Raw genomic sequence first — 22,725 nt, forward strand, 5'->3', positions numbered from 1 at the left:
CATCGTTTTTTCGTTAATTATGCGGTGGTCTCTAGTATGAATGAATGCCCTGTGAGCCAGTTTTGGTGAAAAAAAATGCTGTGGTGCTCCTGTTTCAGGCTGTTCTAGTTTGGTGGAGGAGTGGGTGGGGAGAGAACGACAGGATTTCAGCTCTTACTCATTGTGGCAGTGGGGGCGTGGTCAAGTGCCGGTCTGTGACAGGAGGGTGGAGTCAGGGAAGGTAAGTGGCAGAATCACTACACTTGATGTCAATTAACCTGTGTTTGTGTGTGTCTTCCCAGTGACCGCGCCCTATTTAAAGAGGGAAAGCAGAGAGCAGAGGAGCTTCCCCCGAACCAGATGCCGGTTTGGTGTGTGGCTGTCTGTGTTTTCAAACCAAGTTAGACTGAAAAGTGTGACAATAAAACGGTTTATCAACCTGAGCTCTGTCCTGCCGCCTTCTGTGCTCCGCCCATACACAAGAACTGCCACAGTGGTGCTGAAACCTGGGACCGGCGCACCAACGCCGAACTGCCCCATGGAGTCTTCCCCGTTCGCCGACCTGGTCCACGCCCTCGCCACGGCCCAGCAAAGCCAGCACCAGGTGCTAGTCACGTTCCGTAAGGAGCAGGAGCAGTGCTTTGAGGCCCTGTTGTTGGGCCAGCAAAAGGACCGACAGGCATTCCGGCACCTCCTCGGGTCGGCGGGGACAACCGACACTTCCACCGCAGGCCCGTCCCCCCTCACCCTGACAAGGATGGGCCCACAGGATGACCCCGAGGCTTTCATCACGCTCTTTGAGCAAGTCGCGGAGACCTCGGGGTGGCCAATGGATCAGCGCGCGGCGCGCCTCCTCCCCCTGCTAACGGGAGAGGTGCAGCTGGCCGCGCTACAGCTCCCCGTCAACCGCCAGCTGGCCTATGCGGACCTTCGCCGGGCCATCCTCCAGCATGTGGGGCGCACCCCCGAACAGCAGCGCCAGAGCTTCCGCGCTCTGCGCTTGGAGGAAGTCGGCCGGCCGTTCGCGTTTGGCCAGCAACTCCGGGACGCCTGCTGGCGGTGGCTGAAGGCCAACAACCGCGATGCCGAGGAGATCGTCGATCAGGTGGTGCTGGAGCAGTTCATCGCATGCTTGCCAACAGGAACCGCATAGTGGGTCCAGTGCCACCGCCCGGCGTCGCTGGATCAGGCCATCGAGCTGGCGGAGGACCATTTGGTGGCTGTTCCGGCGGCAGGACAGCAGACAGCCTCTTCTCGTCTCTCCTCTTCTCTCTCTCTTTCTCCCCCTCCTTCTGTGTCCCATCCTCGCCCCATTCCCCCACCGCGGAGGCGGGGGCCAGCACCACCCCAGCTGGCCTGCCGCACACGCGGTGCCCTCCCATTTCTCCCTTCTGTGTCTGTCTCTCCCCCCCTCAGGTGAGTGAGCCCCAGAACACCAGTGCAGAGAGGAAGCCCGGGCCGGTTTGCTGGCGCTGCGGGGAACCGGGCCACCTCCAACAGCAGTGCATGGCAATGGAGGTGGGCGCAGTGGTTCGGATCCCTGACGCGCCAGAAGCCGGCCTGGATCGGGCCGGAGCATATCGCATACCGGTGAGTATTCAAGGGGATACATATCAGGTGTTGGTGGATTCTGGTTGTAATCAGACCTCAATTCACCAAAGCCTGGTGCAAAACGAGGCATTGGGGGGAGCACAGGGGGTGAAGGTGTTGTGTGTGCATGGGGACGTTCACAGCTACCCTTTGGTGTCGGTCCACATTTTTTTCCAAGGGGAAAAAGTTATAGTGAAGGCGGCGGTTAATCCTCGCCTTATCCACTCTTTAATTTTAGGGACTGATTGGCCGGGATTTCGGGATTTAATGACACACTTAGTAAAGAGTGGGTCCTGCCATTTAACAGGGGGAGGTCCCGGTGTCACTTTGGCGGGAGCAGCTGTTGCAGAGCCGTCTACGTCATCTCCGCGGCAGAGTGAGGAGCCGCCGGCCCCTCCTCTCTCTGTTGGGGAATCCCTCGCAGATTTCCCATTAGAGCAGTCGCGAGACGAGACTCTGTGGCATGCGTTTGACCAAGTGAGAGTAATCGATGGTCAAACACTCCAGCCGAATGCCACCCGGTCCTTCCCCTGCTTCGCGATTATGAAGGAAAGGGTATACCGAGTGATGCAGGACACTCAAACTAAAGAGCGAGTCACGCAACTTTTAATTCCAAAGAGCCGCCGGGAATTGGTATTCCAGGCGGCTCACTTTAATCCCATGGCTGGACACTTAGGGCAGGATAAGACACTAGCCCGAATGATGGCCCGATTCTATTGGCCAGGGATTCACAGCGATGTTTGTAGGTGGTGTACGGCGTGCTGCGAATGCCATTTAGTAAATCCAGCAGCCATTCCAAAAGCGCCTTTGCGCCCTCTACCATTAATTGAGACCCCGTTCGAAAGGATTGGGATGCATCTCATCGGGCCATTAGATCGGTCAGCACGAGGGTACCGCTTTATATTAGTTCTGGTGGACTATGCAACGCGATACCCGGAAGCAGTGCCTCTGCGCAATATCTCAGCACGCAGTATTGCGGAGGCGCTCTTCCGCGTTATCTCCCCAGTTGGAATCCCGAAAGAGATTCTGACTGATCAAGGCACCACATTTATGTCATGGACACTGCGCGAACTGTATGGGTTATTGGGGATTAAGCAGATCCGCACCAGCGTGTATCACCCACAAACGGACGGTTTAGTTGAATGGTTCAATTGCACCCTCAAGAATATCATTAAAAAATTCGTAAGTGAGGACACACGTAATTGGGATAAGTGGCTCGAGCCCTTGTTGTTTTCAGTGCGAGAGGTCCCCCAAGCCTCCACGGGGTTTTCCCCGTTTGAATTATTATATGGGCGTAAGCCGCGTGGCATTCTAGATGTGCTGCGGGAAAATTGGGAGGAGGGACCTTCACAAAGTAAGAACGAAATTCAATACGTTATGGACCTGCGCGCAAAACTCCACACGCTCACCCACCTAACCCAGGAGAATTTGCGGCGGGCCCAAGAACGGCAAGCCCACCTGTACAACAAGGGTACGCGCCTTAGGGAGTTCACACCGGGAGATAAGGTACTCGTACTGTTGCCCACATCGAGCTCCAAATTGATCACCAAGTGGCAAGGACCCTCTGAGGTCACACGGCGAGTCGGGGACGTCGACTACGAGGTGAGGCGAGTGGACAGGGGCGGGGCGCTACAGATTTACCACCTCAATCTGCTTAAACTCTGGAATGAGGAGGTCCCCATGGCGTTGGTGTCGGTGGTTCCGGAGAAGGCGGAGCTGGGGCCGGAGGTTCAAAAAGGGGCATTGGCATCACGTACCTCTCCGGTCCCCTGTGGAGACCACCTCTCCCCAACCCAACTCACGGAGGTCGCCCAGTTGCAGACCGAGTTTTCGGATGTGTTCTCGCCCCTGCCCGGTCGCACTAACCTCATAGAGCACCACATAGAGACACCCCCGGGGGTGGTAGTGCGTAGCCACCCTTACAGGCTACCCTAACACAAAAAAAAGGTGGTTCGGGAAGAACTTGAGACCATGCTCAAAATGGGCATCGTCGAGGAGTCCCACAGTGACTGGAGCAGCCCGGTGGTCTTGGTACCCAAGGCCGACGGGTCGGTCCGGTTCTGTGTGGACTATAGAAAGGTCAACGCGGTGTCTAAATTCAACGCATACCCAATGCCTCATATTGATGAGTTGCTCGATCGACTCGGCACTGCTCGCTTTTATTCGACACTGGATTTGGCGAAGGGATATTGGCAGATCCCCTTGACTCCCCTATCCCGAGAAAAAACAGCCTTTTGCACACCGTTTGGTTTACACCAATTCGTCACACTTCCGTTTGGGCTGTTTGGGGCGCCCGCTACGTTTCAGCGGCTGATGGACAGGGTCCTCCGCCCCCACGCCACCTATGCGGCCGCCTATCTCGACGACATCATTGTCTATAGTAATGACTGGCCGAGGTACCTCAAACATCTAAGGGCCATCCTTAGGTCACTGAGGCGAGCGGGTCTCACAGCCAACCCGAAGAAGTGTGCGATTGGGCGGGTGGAAGTACGATATCTGGGCTTCCACTTGGGCAACAGGCAGGTGCGTCCCCAAATTAACAAGACAGCAGCAATTGCGGCCTGCCCGAGGCCCAAGACCAAAAAGGGGGTGAGACAGTTCCTGGGGCTGGCTGGCTATTATCGTAGGTTTATACCTAATTATTCAGACATCACCAGCCCGCTGACTGATCTCACTAAAAAGGGGGCACCAGATCCGGTCCAGTGGACAGAGCAATGCCAGCGGGCTTTTTCTGAGGTAAAGGCTGCACTGTGTGGGGGGCCACTTTTACACTCCCCTGACTTTTCTCACCCCTTTATATTGCAGACCGATGTGTCGGACAGAGGGCTGGGGGCGGTTTTGTCCCAGGAGGTGGAGGGGGAGGACCGCCCCATCCTGTACATCAGCAGGAAGCTGCCAGTGCGTGAGGGGCGCTACAGCACCATAGAGAAAGAGTGTCTGGCCATCAAGTGGGCAGTCCTCGCCCTCCCGTACTACCTGCTGGTGTGCCCTTTCGCCCTCTGTTCGGACCACGCGCCCCTCCAGTGGCTCCACTGCATGAAGGATGCCAATGCGTGGATCATCCATTGGTATCTGGCATGCCAACCCTTTAATTTCAAGGTGGTCCACAGGCCGGGGGCGCAGATGGTCGTGGCGGACTTCCGCTCCCGTCAAGGGGGGGGGGGAGTCGGCGACAGGCCAGACGGCCGCCCGGCCTGAGTCGGGCTGTGAGGGTATGTGGCAGCGGGGGCGTGGTCAAGCGCCGGTCTGTGACAGGAGGGCGGAGTTAGGGAAGGTAAGTGGCAGAATCACTACACCTGACATCAATTAACCTGTGTTTGTGTGTGTCTTCCCAGTGACCGCGCCCTATTTAAAGAGGGAAAGCAGAGAGCAGAGGAGCTTCCCCTGAACCAGACGCCGGTTGTGTGTGTGGCTGTCTGTGTTTTCAAACCAAGTTAGACTGAAAAGTGTGACAATAAAACGGTTTATCAACCTGAGGTCTGTCCTGCCGTCTTCTGTGCTCCGCCCATAGACGAGAACTGCCACTTTCATGAATATTCATGACATGTAAACATATCACTTCTGATTGGCTAACGGCACTGTGACGCTCCCTCCAGTGGGTTATGGGCGAGGCCATGACTACTAATTTTCAAAGTGACGTAAGTTTGTAGGGCTTTTTCTGATTCGCTCGTTTTTCCATCTATTTTCTTTCATAGGCTAATCCAGGGAATGGGGGTAGAAGAACATTTTCACGTGCAGCATGCATATGCAACTCAGAGTGACCTATGGTATTTCAAAAAGAGCAAGTATTAAACTGTTTGTCGTGGAATGACACCTTTAAAACAAACAAAAAGAACAATTATTTATTGATAAGTTTATTCATCGCGGAGCTCCATCCTGAAGACACACAGGGATCCCAGCTGTGTCCGTCCCCAACCCTCGAGATTCTGATTGGCTGTTTGATTTTGGCCGGAACTAGAAGCGCGAGCGCACCTACGTCACTTATTTTTGTCTGCAGATAATTTCGTGTTTATCGGGTTTTTCCACCGAGAGCAACTCAAACAGCGCAACACAATAATCATCACTTTACACACTTTAATACAAACTTTAAAAAGATGTCAAAACAAGTGAACCAAGGAGAGAAAGATGAAGTCAAAGGGAGTTTTGCCAGAGGAAGAAAAGGAAAGAAGCGGTGAAAGAGCGAGAGAAAGGCGAAGAAATCTTTCACAAGAAAAGCCACAAGCTGAAAGAGAAAGAAAACGGGTAAAAAATGAATTAATATAAATGATGAGTTGTAGGAATTTAATTCTAAATAGTGATGCTGATTTTGAAATCACTGTGAAATTCTTCGGGATCTGACAAGTTGCCCTGAATCCACTCGCAACCCTGTCAAAATGGTTCAACCCACGAAACCCCTCTATCTGACCCAAGTGGTACAGTCCCTCGGTTTCCCCACCTAAACCCGGAAGTGCCAGAGTTTGATTGCCAGTGAGTAAAGTGAATATGGAAATGTCATCACAAAGTTTTACCCAATAAATGAGAATGTTTGTTTTTCACAGCCCGTGTGTACATTTGCATTTCTTGATATTAGACAAAGTGAACACAGATGAGAGATGTAAATGACAATAAGCATTTTGAATGAGACATGACAAATAGGGTTGCCACCATTCAGAAATGAAAATAAGGGACGCCCACCACGGCTCCTTGGGGCCATGACCACCACGGGCACGACTCCCATGGGGTGGGGTGCCCGCAGCAGTGGTATGTTTTATTTTGTAGGTGTTTTTAGTAAAGGGGTGATCAAGAAGCAATTACTCATACTTAAGGCTTGAAATGCTTTATTGCCAATGCTGTAAAAATGTATTATGTACAAGTAGGCAACAATGAACTTTTAAAATATAATCTAAATACATTGAGACCCGGGTGGTGTAGTGGTTAGTGCTGTCGCCTCACAGCAAGAATGTCCGGGTTCGAGCCCTGTGGCTGGCGAGGGCCTTTCTGTGCGGAGTTTGCATGTTGTCCAGGGGCAAAAGGGGGCGTTGCCCCCTTGTGGCTACAGCCCTCAACGGAGACTCAGATCACTTAATTGTTTTCTTATGAAAATATAATGTATTATAGACGTATTAATAATTTGCATTTTCAAATACGAAATATTAAGTGGTTGCGCATTGCACAAAAATACATTTCACATAAATCACCTATTTTAGACATAGATATGTAATGCTGACACAGCCACGCACACACAGACCTGTGATAAGGACAAGGGGAGGGGTCGTGCAGGCGGGGGTTTTACATGTACACTTACAAGTGCACTGTCTCTGCAATATCCTGTAATATGCAGTCAAGTTTACGGGAGTAGTCTTTCCCCCACCGAATTAAACGAATTCAATCACAATATTGTGAATCCATTTTCTTTCTTTGTAGGCTAAGTTTATCTCTGTTTATGTTAGTGTATGTGTTCATATATGGTCCGCTTTGTGTGCAAATAGCGTAAGAATATGCGTCGTTGACGTCACCCCCCATGCAGCGGGGGTGAAAATTCATCACTTCTGAGTGTTTAGTCCCCTACACGCCTAAACTGGGATCGCGGATTAAGTGGTTAGCGTTGACTCGGTGCGAGTCAGGAAGGCTATTACTGGTGCAGCCGCGGGGTCTGTTGATTTTTTTTAAATTATGATTTTGGCCGCCGAACCAAGTACCTTAGACTTGCATTGACGTTTTGTTTTCATGCCGCGGAGCTATTTGTATGTATTTTAAATTTAAAGGACTTGCCTGTAGGTTTGTGTGTGTTGTTTTATGTTTGGCATCTTTCCGGTTGTAACGCGTGTCTGTGAGAAAATCGGAGGGGAGGGTTAACAGGTGGGCACGGGGGCTGATAAAGCGCAACTGCCCTGGTAATATGTCAGATGATTTTCCCGTACTAAAGCAACCTCGGGGCTGTGGTTTTGTGGTTGGCGCAGTTAATTGTTTGAAACACGTTGTCAGACCGCCATCACTACTACACACTATATGAAAAATATTTGCCCCCTTGCGATTTCTAATTGCCCCCTTAGTAAACTGTTTCTGGCGCCGGGCCTGGGTTTGTGTCCTGGGTAGATCCCGCAACGGAGTATTTCCTGTTTTATCTCATCTCATTATCTCTAGCCGCTTTATCCTGTTCTACAGGGTCGCAGGCAAGCTGGAGCCTATCCCAGCTGACTACGGGTGAAAGGCGGGGTACACCCTGGACAAGTCGCCAGGTCATCACAGGGCTGATACATAGACAACCATTCACACTCACACCTACGGTCAATTTAGAGTCACCAGTTAACCTAACCTGCATGTCTTTGGGGGAAACCAGAGCACCCGGAGGAAACCCACACGGACACAGGGAGAACATGCAAACTCCACACAGAAAGGCCCTCACCGGCCACGGGGCTTGAACCCGGACCTTCTTGCTGTGAGGCGACAGCGCTAACCACTACACCACTGTGCCGCCTTCCTGTTTTATTTTGTTCATTATTGTTAGATTTAGTGTTGATATGTGTGAGACAGACATGTGTATTGGACATTTATGAAAATATGGAACAAATTGCGTCCCGTATCGGTTCAATATGGGACACAAGATTTAATTGCCAAATAAAGGATGATTCTATATTTTATGGGACGGGTGGCAACCCTGATGACAAACATTTGGTATCCAAAAAATGCCGCTCGGCCTTTCCCCGCTCTCCCCATAGCACAGTTAAATGCATGAGAATGAAGTGATGGCAAACAGTGATTTAATGCCGAGCATGGCTTATGAAACCAGTTATACTGATCAGTTCAAACAGTATGGACAAAGAAAGAAAACAGCAATACACTAGCGACAGGTCAGCTGATGGTAAAGTGGTGGCAAAAGGCTGCCTGTGCACGCTCTGTTAGCTTAGCTTTAATATCACCTGCACGGTTTGGCTCCTGTTACAACTTGGCCCACAAGGGGAAACATTTCAACCAAAGACCTTGAAAACTTTATATATTTTGCTTACTTTTCTGTGAAATTTTCCATTCTGCGTTCAAAATAAGAAAGCATGTCACCTATGATTTTGGTGTAGAGCAGAGGAAAAACCTGGGTGGGGGAGGGGTGGTTTCTGTCCCGCTCAATCCACAGAAATGACGTCAGAGAGCAGATTATCTCGCGAGCGCAGTGAGTTTCTAAGATGGACACAGTGCCAAAGATGAAAATGACAAACTCCAGATGTGTCGTGTTCTGTGACAGACGGCTGACTGGCTGTATTGGAACTGTTAGAGAGCAGCAAGTCGTGCGGATTCGTCATTCTAAATGACATGCTTTGCAGGCTGCTTTAGAACATCCCCACACCAACACTAGCTCTATCGGTATTTACTCACCACGGAAATCAGTTTAACCTTTAACTGAACCACACTCCTATCTGTAATTAAAATTTAAATCTTCATATTAGTGGTGCTCCTTCGGCCAATGCGAGCGGAGCCCCATAGGCATAGAGTGTGGAGACATAAAGAAACCCATCGAGTTGTTTTCTGATGGTTTCGGTCCTGTGTGTGCATGCCTGCTGCCACAGGAAACCCAAGAACTAGTGAAGTAGAGTAGTAGTCGGGACAGTATAGTAGTGAGTAACTTGTCACTGTTGTCGCCTGACGTTTTGTGCAACATAAGGAAACAGTATAGTAACTATAACGGTAAAGAAATAAAACAAAAGAGGCAGGCTATGATATAAGAAAATTCTACAAACCAGATGGGAGCTCCACTTTTAGGCAGTGCCTCAATCTATATATTAGTCTTAATTTGAAGTCTTTTTTTTGTTGTTGTTATCATCTGTGCATTGATGGTGACTTGAGTGCAAAGTATTTTGCAGAAATTGCACACCAAAGACATCCTCAGGTCCTCAGTCAGAGTAATCTCACTGATCTTTAAACTGTCCATATGGGGCCATTCTCACCAGCAGAAAGTGGTCTTCAGGTGATGAGAAATCATGAGCAGCACTTTCTGGTGTCAGTGTTCTCAATATTCCCTCTTTTGTCTGGATCATCTTTTTACCTTAAAAGTATCCCTTACAGACCCCAGTGAGGATTGAACTCACGACCCCTGGTTTACAAGACCAGTGCTCTCACCACTGAGCTATGGAGCCTTAGTTCTTTCACAGCTGCTGAAGCTTGGGGCCACAGCAGAATCTTGAAGCCCCTGCACCGATCCTCAAAACAGCCCACAGAAATTGGCGTCACGTCACTCACAACTTTAGTTCTTAGCTGCAGTTAGCTTCTGTTTACTATTTGCCTCACAAAAAAAGACACATTTTAAATTATGTGGTGGGCCAATCGTAGAGTGGGCTGTGGACTGTACATTCTGGCTACTTTCTCATCTGAGCTAACAAAAACACTGGACAGGCCAAGCCCTCAAGAGACGCACCATAAGCACCATGAGTGACCTCCTGATCTTCAAGCTCTTCATGTGGGGTCATCCTCAGCAGCAGCCAATGGTTTTCAGGTGATGAGAACTCCAACCAAAAAAAAATCCAAACAGTATTTTTGGTTGCATGTCTGTGAAGATTCTCAGTCATCCAGGTCATAGTAAACTGTGGGTGGTAAAAGAGAGCAACTGGACTTGCTTGATGATTCTTGAAGATGTTTCACCTCTCATCTGAATACTTCTTCTGTCTTAGAAGCCTTTCGGATGAGAGGTGAAACATCTTCAAGAATCCTCAAGCAAGTCCTGTTGCTCTCTTTTACCACCCACAGTATTTTTGGTTCTTTTTTTTAATCCTCCGCCCAAACGAAGTTTGGCGGGGGATATAGAAACGGGTTTCATCTGGTCATGTTTTCATTTCCAGGCCATATCTTTAAAACTACTGAAGATATTTTCATGAAAATTTGTATAAGTATCAAGCAACTTGTGAACTGCTGCGTTTTGCTATTTTGGATTTTTGGAAAAAATAAATTTTCAAATTTTTACATAAAAAATTGATTTTGAATTAGTTCCTAAGAACAATGTTCATTTCCGGAGCATAAATCCAAAACTATTCATGATACAGATTTGAAACTTGGTATATATGTTAACAAGATAATGTATTCGTGCCTTTTGATTCTAAGAAATGTGAGAAATTAAAATTTTTAGCTCACCTGGACCAAAGGTCCGGTGGGTTTATGCCATGGGCTGCTGAGGTCAGTGTAAAGAGGTAAGGTTGGTTTCCTGCAGCAGAACTTGAAAAATGTGACAAATAATATCTTGAAACTTGGTATATAGTTGGCATATAGGGTGGGGGATATAGATGACTGTCTTCTTGTCGTTTTTAACTTGTAATTTTCTTAACCTCATGCTTTTTCCGTGTACATCTCATGGAGTTCTTGTCCTGAGTTTCCTAGTGCTAAAAGTTGGAACTGTGTAACCAGGAACTTACAAATATTTGCAGCATGATAAGAATCCTTTAGAGTTTTAATTGAAGTCTTTTGTTTAAGATGTCAAAGGCTAGGGGCGGCATGGTGGTGTAGTGGTTAGTGCTGTCGCCTCACAATAAGAAGGTCCAGGTTCTAGCCCCGTGGGCCGGCAAGGGCCTTTCTGTGCGGAGTTTGCATGTTGTCCGTGTGGGTTTCCTCCGGGTGCTCCGGTTTCCCCCACAGTCCAAAGACATGCAGGTTAGGTTAACTGGTGACTCTAAGTTGACCATAGGTGCGAGTGTGAATGATTGTCTATGTGTCAGCCCTGTGATGACCTGGCGACTTGTCCAGGGTGTACCCCGCCTTTCGCCCGTAGTCAGCTGAGATAGGCTCCAACTTGCCTGCGACCCTGTAGAAGGATAAAGCGGCTACAGATAATGAGATGAGATGTCAAAGGCTCACTGATAGATACTTGAGTGCAACATGTTTTGAAGAAACTTTATAGTCAGGGAGCATATGTAACCTACTTTGCAAAATTTGCCAAGTCTGGTTTCTCAGTATTAACCCTTTATTTACATCCCAAACAAATTATTTTTACTTGTTGTAATGTCAGCAATCACCATTTTCACCAAAAAAAGGAAATGCTAAATATCGCATGTAAAAACGTAAAAAAAAACCCAACCATATATCCGTATCACTTAAGTCCATTATAACATCTGTATTTTTTTTTAAATTACCCATTTACTAACTTTATATGAATAGAAATCATATATTTACATGATATTATCAAGTTAAGTTTAAAATGAGACATTTAAGTACATAGAGAACATAAAAAAGCCAGAAATATTTTACACTATTGCTACAGAACTTGAGAATATTTATAGCTTATCTACATTGTAAAAAATGTCCGTAGAATTAACAGTGAATTTATGTAAAATCATGACATAAAAAAACTGCAAATACAAAAACAATGAAGCAGTGTGTAATTTGCATCAGGGCTTTGAACCGGTTCAAGGAACGAAAACGAAAACCGGGAACTTTTTCTATTTCACATGGAACAGAAACGAAACCAGAAACTTTATTATTTTTTATGTTCCGGAACAGAAACGCTTATTAAAAATAATGGTAACCGGTTAATACCGGTTTTTATTTCGTTCCTCAAAGTTTCTGTAGCCTACAAATAGTCATTCTTCTCCTGCGGAAGTTTCTATGACCCGCTGGGGTTCACTTCCTGTGTGACGTTCGCTGATTGAATGGAGAGCGCGGGAAGGTGGACTGCTAGTGAATACTAGGTGAATTACTGAGTGTCTGAGCAAAGAAGAGCCTGAACGATGCAACCTCCCTATTGGCTGTTTGTAAAAATGTATCAGTTGTTGCCCTTCCCACGGGAATCATCGCGGGCTCGAGAGACGAGACCTGACGAGTTAGTTCGTTGGTAGCAGAACAAAATGTCTGGACACAAATCGGGTTTTCAGAAAAGGAAAGAAAATAAACCGAGGGTCGAAAATACAAAAAAGGAGGCAGAAAATGCAAAACGAGTTTTAAGGTAGGACAAATGGTTACTTTTTAAGGCAGCCCGCCGTGGCTGCCTGCAGGCTTATTTATTATAGCCCATTTAGTTAAAATAGTTGATATAAAATGTTTATAGTTATAGTTATGTGATGGTTGTCCTGATTTAGACTGGTGGTTTTTTTTGGGGGGGTTGCGCGATGTTGCACCCGGGCCCAGATTAGGGCAGAACCGGCCCTGGCTACATTTCAGCTGTAGTTTTTATGTATGTATGTACTTGCATAGATGTGTACTTCCAATATGGCGCCTAACAAAATCTCGCGGCGCGGTGACGTCATGCGGTAGCCCTCTGTAGGGCCTGACTAGCCTTTGGTAACACACTAAACGAATTATCTTTCATTTTTGGCACTTTTTCTGTTTGTGTAGATGGGAAGACATACTGAGAATCCAAATCACCAACATTTGAAATAATAATTGTTTTGAATTATTTCTTGTCTTATTTAATGAAGGTTGTAATAGAATTAGCCTACATTTGGCTTAAGCTGGATGAGACAGAGACATAATTTTATAGCCATTTGTTAAACCGCTGACAGGGAACGTAATTAACCGTTCCGGGAACGAAATTTTTTTGTTCTAACCGGTTCGGGAACGTCTATTTAATGGTGGAACCCAAAACCGGAAACGTTAAAATTCCGTTTCTGTTCGGAACGAACCAATAGGAAAAAAATTCCGGTTCAAAGCCCTGATTTGCATCAATATACTGTAAAACTCCTAACCAAATACCACAGTTAATTTAACAGTAAGAATATGTTGAATTGATCATTTTTTTGTAGAATTTACAAATTGTTGTAGTTTAAACACAGACAAACTGTAATACTAAAACAGAATGTGATAGTTAAAATTACATCATTGCCCTGTTAAAAAAAATAAAAAAAATGTCAGTAGAGGCTCTCCGGCACATTTCGTAAAACTCTAAATCAAATAAAATATCTGTCTAGTAGATCATTGCTTGTAACCATCATACATTGAATCCCGGTGAAATGTTCATACAATCATTGTTTATTGTACAATGAATATCTGTAAAATTAACAGTTATGTATTGATTATTGTACATTGAATACCTGTAAAATTTACATTTAGTTATCATTAATTGTACATGGAATTCCAATGAAATGTACAAGTTATTCTGTAATGTTGTTTACATTTCACTGTATTTTTAACAGGATTATTCTGGCAACCACAGCTGCCAGTATTTTTCTGTAAAAACAACGGATTTTTTTTTACAGTGTACATTCCAGAACTCCGCTCACAATCTCTCATTTTAGAAATTTCTGAGAGACATTTATTACTAAGCTGCTCCCAGTTTTTATTTATTTATTTTTTTATGTCCAAACTACATCAAGAAGTAACACTTTGCCTAAGGATTCAAACACAAAACACTGAGATAAAAGCGGTTATTGGTAACACATATTATGACCAGAACAGCCACTGGACTATTTTCAAAAGTAAACAATGTCACTTTCACAACTAGACAATGTCAGTTTCCTCTGTATCTGCTGGACTGTCTGTTGTTCTGTATGGCGAGTGCATGGACAGATAAGCATCAGACATTTCAGTAACTCTATAACTAACAGGTTCACTAGTTATCTACAATTTGTAAGAAAGAGTTATATTCTTAATTATGGCAGACATCTAACACAAGCATGCAAACGTACAGACAGGCAAAGATAGACACACAATGAAGCGACTAACATGCTGAAATATTTTTTGCAACAAATCTCACAGAGTCATGGGACCCAAACAGAAAATCAGTCACCTTGTTAAACACTTTTTTTTTCATCAATCTTGAAACAAACATACTTTTAGATAAAGAATCTATAGAGTAACAAACTCTGAAAAGCAGAAAGTTACGTCAGTTGAATAGACTGAGCAGCACACCACCTCTGAGGTTCTAACTGATCCCACTCAGTAGTTTAGGTCCTTTTAGGGTTAAATGGGTATCTAATGTATGAACCCTGCTTTTGACCTGAGTAAAAAGGCTGCGTGCCACAAATAACACCTATTATGGATATAATAATTGCATATTAATTATGTAATACTTTTATACCAATTTCCTATATGAGGTTTCAGGGCTCTTTTTATGCGCAAAGTTCTCCTGCATAATTAACTATGAAACAGCAGCCTACAAACATTACAACAAGCCCAGATTTATGAATTCATATCTGAACTTGTATATTATTACCAAAAACAAGACTTGGTAAATTTTGCAAAGTAGCCTCCAAATATAAACAAATACCACCTGACAATGGGCATTGATGGAGACTTGAGAGCAAAGTGCTTTGCAGAAATTACACACCAAAGACACCTTCAGATCCTCAGCAATCTCCAAATGAGGCCCTTCTGACCGGCAGAAAGTGGTCTTCAGGTGATGACAAATCATGAGCAGCACTTTCTGGTGTCAGTGTTCTCAATATCCTCTCTTTTACCTAGATCATCCTTCCACCTTCAAAGCATTCCTTGCAAGCCCCAGTGAGAATTGAACTCACAACCCCTGGTTTACTAGACTAGTACCTTCACCACTGAGCTATGGAGCCTTAACTCTCTCACAGCTGCTGAAGCTTGGGGCCACAGCAGAACCTTGAAGCCCCTGCACTGGGGTTATGACTGTGAAAGTGTTTTCAAAATTTCTACTTTCCTGATGTTGCATTTGGTGAACTTTTACTCATATATTACTTTTTTGAAATTATTTTTATTGGGCCATGCAAAAACCTCCCGCACCCAACATCACCTCACTTTTGATAAATACATGTATATTAAAGAAATAAATCATGATTATAAAATAAATTCATTGAAAGATGTGTAAAGTACTTTTTATATAACAATAAATTGCTTAATAATTGTTGTAATAATAATTATAATTGTTAATTAAGTATTAATTAACAATTATTATTACAACAATTGTTAAGCAATTTATTGTTATATAAAAGTACTTTACACATCTTTCAATGAATTTATTTTATAATCATAATTACTATTTGCCTCACAAAAAAAGGACACACATTTTAAATAATGCAGTGTGTCAATGGACTGTACATTCTGGCTACTTTCTCAAGTATTTTTCAAATTTTTACATAAAAAATAGATTTTGACTTAGTTTCTAAGAGCAATGTTTGTTTCCGGAGCATATATCCAAAACTATTCATGATACAGATTTGAAACTTGGCATACATATTAACAAGGTGATGTAGATGTGCCTTTTCATACTAAGAAATTTGAGAAATTTAAATTTTTCATGTTTCCATGGAAGCAATTTCAGACTAAGTCTCTCAGGTTAGTCTGAGGTTTTGTTTCCAGAGCAGAACTTGAAACTATGAGTGGTATGGTCTTGAAAGTTAGCATAGTCCTATCTCTGAGTAGTTCGCCATGATCGTATAGTGGTTAGTACTCTGCGTTGTGGCCGCAGCAACCCCGGTTCGAATCCGGGTCATGGCAAGAAACCAAAAAAAGCTACCTGAGTAGGAATAATTTTGGGTGGCATGGTGGTGTAAGTGGTTAGCATGGTTGCCTCACAGCAAGAAGGTTCTGGGTTTGCAGCCAGAGGGGGCCTTTCTGTATGGAGTCTGGGTGCTCTGGTTTCCCCCACAGTTCAAAGACATGCGATTAGGTTAATATGGGATGGCCTTGAGCAAGGCACCTAACTCCCAACTGCTCCCCGGGCGCTGTTAGCATGGCTGCCCACTGCTCTTGGTATGCGTGTGTGGGTTCACTGCTTCAGATGGGTTAAATGCAGAGAAGAAATTTCACAAGTGTGTGATGAATAAAGTTGTGCTTTCTTGTCTTTGTGTTGATTAAGTAATGTATATGTGCCTTTTGATACTAAGAAATGTGAGAAATTTTAATTTTTAGCTCACCTGGACCAAAGGTCCGGTGGGCTTATGCCATGGGCTGCTGAGGTCAGTATAAAGAGGTAGGGTTGGTTTCCTGCAGCAGAATTTGAAAAATGTGACAAATAATATCTTGAAACTTGGTATATAGTTGGTATATAGGGTGAGGGATATAGATGACTCTGTCTTCTTTTCTTTTTTAACTTGTAATTTTCTCAACCTCATGCTTTTTCCATGTACATCTCATGGAGTTCTTGTCCCGAGTTTTCTAGTGCTATGTAACCAGGAACTTACAAATATTTACAGCATTCTAAGAATCCTTTAGAGCTTTAATTGAAGTATTTTTGTTGGTGTCAAAGGCTCGATGATAGAGACTTAAGTGTAACATGTTTTGAAGAAACTTCTCCTTCCTCAGCAGCAAGAACTCACAAGCACCACTCCTCTCAGGTCCCAATATTTTTAGATCAGAACCTGAGATGGAATCTTTCTCCCTTCAGGTCTGTCAAAGGCCCCAATGAGGATTGAAGGAGGAAATAAGAAACACAAATAAATAAAACACCCAGTTTCTTTCTCTCTCTCTGTGCAACCTTCACTCGATCCAGCAAACTTCACACACAAAATGCATCACACCTCTTAAGGGCTAATGGCTTGGTGGCATCTTTCATAATATTACCAAGAGCAGCAGCTGGTTTGTTCCTCACCTCAGTGAAATAACAGGCTTCATTTTTACAAAGTCAATAAATCAATCACATTGTAATAATAATAATAATAACTTGTCATACTAAATTATTTGTCATGATTTATACTTATTTACAGCAATTTCAGAATAGGCCAAATCTCCTAATGCAGCAAAACCACTGATAAAACAAATATAACAGGGAATTTAAACATTTAATAATGTATTGATTAGATTATATTTTTACAGATTAGAATGATTGATTTTTCATAATTCCATGAATTCTGCTGACAGTCTGAGTTGAAGACAGGTTCCCCATGTGAGGCTGAATGTAAAGCCAGGATGCTTCAGTAAGAATCAACAATTTGTCAGTAACAATGGTGACACTGTCATGTGGTGCTGTGGGCTGGAGCTTCATGAACCTTTATGATGTGAACATATCATAGTACAGAAAGAATACTTTCACTCAGCTGAGACCATTCATCATGTTCACTGTCATATTCATGTGTCTGTGGCTTTCACTCGGTGAGTTAACTTTGACTTTTCATGATTGCAGAAATATTAAGTGTTGAATTAGTGATTTATTCATATGTGTGGTGGGAAGAAAAATCAGAATGCGCATGGTCTCTTCTCCATGACAGGTGACTCCATAGCAGCTTCAATAAAGCCACTTTTCACACATACAATTATAGATGAAGGCAGTGATGTTACTCTGTCCTGCAGCTACAAATGAAGTGGTACAGGAAACTACCTGCAATGGGACAGACAAAATCTAAACTGGAGTTCCTTCTTTTTATATCCCAAAGTGGACATAAAAGTGACTCAATCCCACCACGTCTCTCTGCTGAAGTGGATGAAAAGAATAAAAAAGTGGGTCTGCTCATCTCCTCTGCTGCTGTATCAGACTCTGCACTATACTACTGCGCTCTGCAGCCCACAGTGACAGGAAATCCAGCTGCACTGTACAAAAACTTTCACACAGTTATATTATACTGAAGGCTGATCAACTGCTAAGGTTACACAATTCGGGATGATATAATACCAATGATAATCAGTTAAAAATAAATCAATGGATGGTTTGAGAGGTCAATAAAAATATACACTCACCTGCCAGTGTAATCGGAGCTTGTTCTTGATTTGAAGATTCCTGTTCTTGGCTGCAGGAGTGGAACCCAGTGTGGTCTTCTGCTGTTGATTGCTGAGCTGCTTTTCTGCTCACCATGGTTGTAAAGAGTTGCTGTGAGTTGCTATATCCTTGCTAAAAGCACTAAACAAGTTTTCAATAAATTCATATACATCCCACTTTCTAAAGTCAAGATCCTGCAGTGTCTGAATTTTACAATGATATTTGTGTGTTAGCTTTTTGTAATCCACAGTGATTTTACACAGTGAGGTGTGTTTTAGTGAAATGAAGTCATTATTAAGAATTTCTGATATATATTAGCCTGGTGGATACACAGTACAAATAGGAACAGCTATTACACATAATATAAAATTATACCTTTTGTATATTTCCTTAAAAATGAGAAAATTGTCATGCTTGTGTGCAATTTACTTTCAATGTTTCCTCTTTTTATAATAAACTGTTTATTTGTGAATTATTCTTAAATGCTTCAATATGTCTCAAGGCTTGTAAAAATATTTCTGCGAACAAAGACTAAACGATGGGAGAAAATCTTTCATCAACATTGGTAACAGCCGAACATTGGCACCAGTTACCAGTTCTGTTCATACGAACTTTCATTTCTGAGAGGATCCATAAGCAATACTCTTCTTTAACATAATGAGAGCATGAAAACTGATTCCATCATTGTCTTGATTGTTGGATTTTAAGTCATCCTTTTAATGTACTTCTTATGTTTAATGACAGTTTTTCAATGAAAAAATACTGTTTCACAAAAATGTTCAGTGATTCCTTGATGACTTCTGTTAAAAGCGAGTTTGGATATTTGAGGTTTATATTCTTTTTTCAGGTTTTTTTTTGACAATCTATGTTTTTTAATTATACCAACACAAAAGCTATACAGCACAACAAAACAAAGACAATAGACAAAGACAACAGTGCACAAACAATGAACACAAGATGTGCAAAGAACCAAATGAACAGGTAGATTTTCAAAAGTGCAAATTAAATCCTTAAGTGATTTATACAGTATCAGTGATTTGTATCAGTTTTTTTCTATTACCATTTTCTACACCGCAGAACAATACTGAAGACACCAAAACTTTGAAAAAACATATGGAACACACACAGAACTATGTGACATACAAAAAAGTTAAAAAAAAAAATTCCCACATGAATGACAGACCGCATAAGAAACAAGGGGATACAAAAATTAGAACAACAGGGACAATAGAAAGAAAAGAGCAATGACAAAACCTACACAATGATCACAATACAAAAGAACAGTAAAAGATAGTGCAAAAACCCCATCATCCCACCAGCCACCTGCAAAGCAGGCAGGGGCCCGATACAGACACAGCAACCACCGATGGTTGGTTCACCGCCTCCAGGATCCCCGACAGACCAAACATAGGGCAGCAAACGGGAGAGTAGAGCCGACACCAGTGTGTAGCTTTGTCCTCGAACTGCACTGCAACGACCTCATGCATCTCTCCTGCACATCTAACATTGTGTGTGTGTGTGTGTGTGTGTGTGTGTGAGAGAGAGACAAAGATTTTGATCATATATATACTAGTGAATCTCAAAAAATTAGAATACCATGAAAAAGTTCCTTTTTTCATAATTTAATTCAAAAAGGTAAACTTTCATATATTCTATATTCATTACATGTAAAGTGAAATATTTAAAGCCTTTTTTGTTTTAATTTTGAGACCTGGTTTACCATTGTGAGGTGTGGTGGCTGAGTCGTGCAGATATGCTTGCACGCTTCTACAACTTGAGGGAAGAAGTAAAGCAGTTCATGGAGATGAAGGGCAAACCAGTCACAGAACTCAGTGATAGCAAGTGGCTGTGTGATTTGGCCTTCATGGTGGACATCACCAAGTACCTCTCAGAACTGAATGTTAAGCTCCAAGGTCCCAACCAGCTTTTCAGCTCACTGTTTTCAAATGCGAAATCATTTGAAGCTAAACTGAAGCTGTGACAAGTGCAACTGGAAAGGGGAAACACTGTGCACTTTCCTACTTTGCAAGAACAAAAGCCTGCTGTGACATCTGAATATGCTGGGGAGTGTGCAAAACTACTCCAGGCCTTTGGAGAGAGGTTCCAGCTGATGAGAAGTTACAAGAAGGACCTGAACATATTTGCAACACCACTCAATGTGGAACCAGCTGATGTGCCTGACAACCAACAGCACAAAATCACTGAGCTGCAAAGCAACAATGAGCTCAAAGCTAGGTACAACAACCTTCCTCTGCTTTGCATCACTGTTTGGGAGAACCTACTGCTGTGAGCAGTTCTTCTCAAAACTGACCCTTGCAAAGAATCGGTTCCGCTCAAGACTGACTGACCCAAACCTGGAAAATCAGCTGCGAGTAGCATCGTCATCTCTACCATCTGACATCAGATGCCTCGCCAAAGAGAAACAGTTCCAGCCTTCACATTAGATCGGCCACATGTAATAATAAAAATTGGTAAAATATTATTATATTGTAGCATCTTCATTACATAAAATGCTCAAAGTGCTTTACATCAGGACATATAAAATCAATAAGAACATAAGACTAAAAACAGAGCATTAAAACAATAAGAGGTGGATAAAATTTAAAAAGAAAATGGGAAGATTAAAAAGGGATAAAAGAGAAAGTTACAACAATAAAGTTGCTTTATTTGAATAGCATGAAAGAAAGCTAAAATAAATGGGCTGCATCTTAAAATTTTCAGCAGAGGTTATGGGTTAAAACATTTAGTTTGGCCCCCACAGGATGTTATAAAACTCGAAATGGCCCTTGATAGGAAAAACGTTCCCCACCCCTGCCCTAGACCAACAGGCCAAAATAAAGTGTCAACGTTTGAGATGGTTGCATGAGATGTGTGGAGGAAAGCAGGTTCATGTTACTTTTGCTTTCTTCAGAAACTCTCTCTAGCTTTACTGATTTTGCTCTGTTCAACCAGGGCTATAATTAAATTCTCTTTGCATGTGAGACAAATTCCGTAGCAAATGTTGTGATACCGAGGATAGTCAGATCAAGCTGTCCACTATCATAATTAGCAAGAAATTGCTGAACTTACTCAAATTTCTTAATGAAAGGCTATCAAGGATGGAGAAATATTGACTAAAGTACAACAAACAATCATAATTTTGCAATTAATGTGACTGAATCACTTTTCCTGCACACAAGGAAATCAAGTGGCAAAGGTCCACTGAAAATTGTGTACTTATATGGTCCTAATTGGTTCTGTTAGAACCAGAAAAGGTTGGTAGTTTTATGAGCAACTTAGTTTTGGAGGTGAATCCGAACAAATTCCTGCCTGTTGTGCGCCACCTGCTCCTGCAGCTCCAGCACTGTAAAGTGAGAGTAAGTGTCTATTTACTGCCATTATTGAGCCTTCTGCTGAGCAAGTGAGCTTACAAAGGTCACAATTACAAAGAGACACTGCTGTATCATAACTGTGAAAGCTGAACACCAAATCAGTTAAAAAAAATTAGCAAACTATGATTTGTACCATGTATTAACTTCCCGGGTTCCAGAAAACAGCTGGTGCAGTTGTTGCTCTTCTTTTTCATGAGTGACTTGGCTTGTGTATTCGTCCGCCTCTTTCTCTGTGGCTATAGGTTCTAAATCATTCTCAGACAACCAACCAAAGATTGAGGACGGATTTGAAGATGTCTTTTTCAAAAGAATTGGTATCAAGAACGCACACCACTGCAGAGAATAGTATAGAGTCACGGGCGCAGATAGAGGGGGGGACGGGGGGGATTCGTCCCACCCAGATTTAAATTCACCTCGTTCGGTCCCCCCCACTTATAGGGAGGAAAAAATGTCTATGCTGTCTTTCTTTGCATAAGGCAAACCTCACGGAAAAATCAAAAGACTAATTACCATTCGGTTTATTGAGGTGCACAGCAGTATATACATAGTTGCAACTGCGCAGACTGCACAGGTTGCGAACTCGAGCTTGGTTGCTATGGTTACCCACAACAAGTTTGACAGGCATATCGGGGACAGCGCCTCCTAGTTCAGGACCCCAACACGGCATGATGAAGGGTGCCAAAAGGCAGAAAACGATTGCATCATTTTTTTCAAAAAAAAAAAAACAACTGTAAGTAAACTGTGCCTTACTTTATCATATCACCTTGCAATTTTTTGATAGTCTGTTCAAAGTAATGTCGTAGTGAAAGTAAAATCGTACGGAGTAGAGATGCCTTTCTGGTAGCCTCCTTCTTTCGGTGGTAGCCTGTAGATACAGTGCTCAGAAGGCAGTTTTAATGTTTAATCTGGCGTTCCCTGCCATAATTTCAGCGAGCATATTGTTTCATAAGGAAACTTTGCGAAGAGTTGTTGACTGACTGCCGCTCACGCAACACACAGGCATAGTTAGAAAGTCAGGATGCACTGGTTTACACTTTACACACACACACGTAGCCCAGCCTCTCGCTATGTTTAACAGTTGGAACTTAGCAGTTTTAAAACTAGTTTTGCAGTTTTGCAATTTCTGTGCGTGATGATAATGTGTAAACTTTGGATTTCCATAGGCTATGTTAAAATGTTATCATTGTCCTGGCCTGCAGGTAGTTCCTGGTGATGGCAGTGAGGGAGGTGAAATAACATGTA

At 43.4% G+C, this 22,725-nt stretch overlaps 3 non-coding genes across 3 annotated transcripts; 1 reads left to right on the forward strand and 2 right to left on the reverse strand.

The window, feature by feature from the left end:
- Nucleotides 1–9,601: 9,601 nt before the first annotated feature.
- On the reverse strand, nt 9,602–9,674 carry trnat-ugu (transfer RNA threonine (anticodon UGU)). The gene has a single exon. It is a non-coding gene; the product is annotated as a tRNA-Thr (tRNA).
- Nucleotides 9,675–14,947: 5,273 nt separating this feature from the next.
- Nucleotides 14,948–15,020, reverse strand: trnat-agu (transfer RNA threonine (anticodon AGU)). Its single transcript has one exon. It is a non-coding gene; the product is annotated as a tRNA-Thr (tRNA).
- An 826-nt stretch (nt 15,021–15,846) lies between these two features.
- Nucleotides 15,847–15,918, forward strand: trnah-gug (transfer RNA histidin (anticodon GUG)). The gene has a single exon. It is a non-coding gene; the product is annotated as a tRNA-His (tRNA).
- Nucleotides 15,919–22,725: the final 6,807 nt, after the last annotated feature.

The sequence above is a fragment of the Neoarius graeffei genome, chromosome 1 (genome assembly GCF_027579695.1).
Source record: "Neoarius graeffei isolate fNeoGra1 chromosome 1, fNeoGra1.pri, whole genome shotgun sequence".
NCBI classification, from domain to species: domain Eukaryota; kingdom Metazoa; phylum Chordata; class Actinopteri; order Siluriformes; family Ariidae; genus Neoarius; species Neoarius graeffei.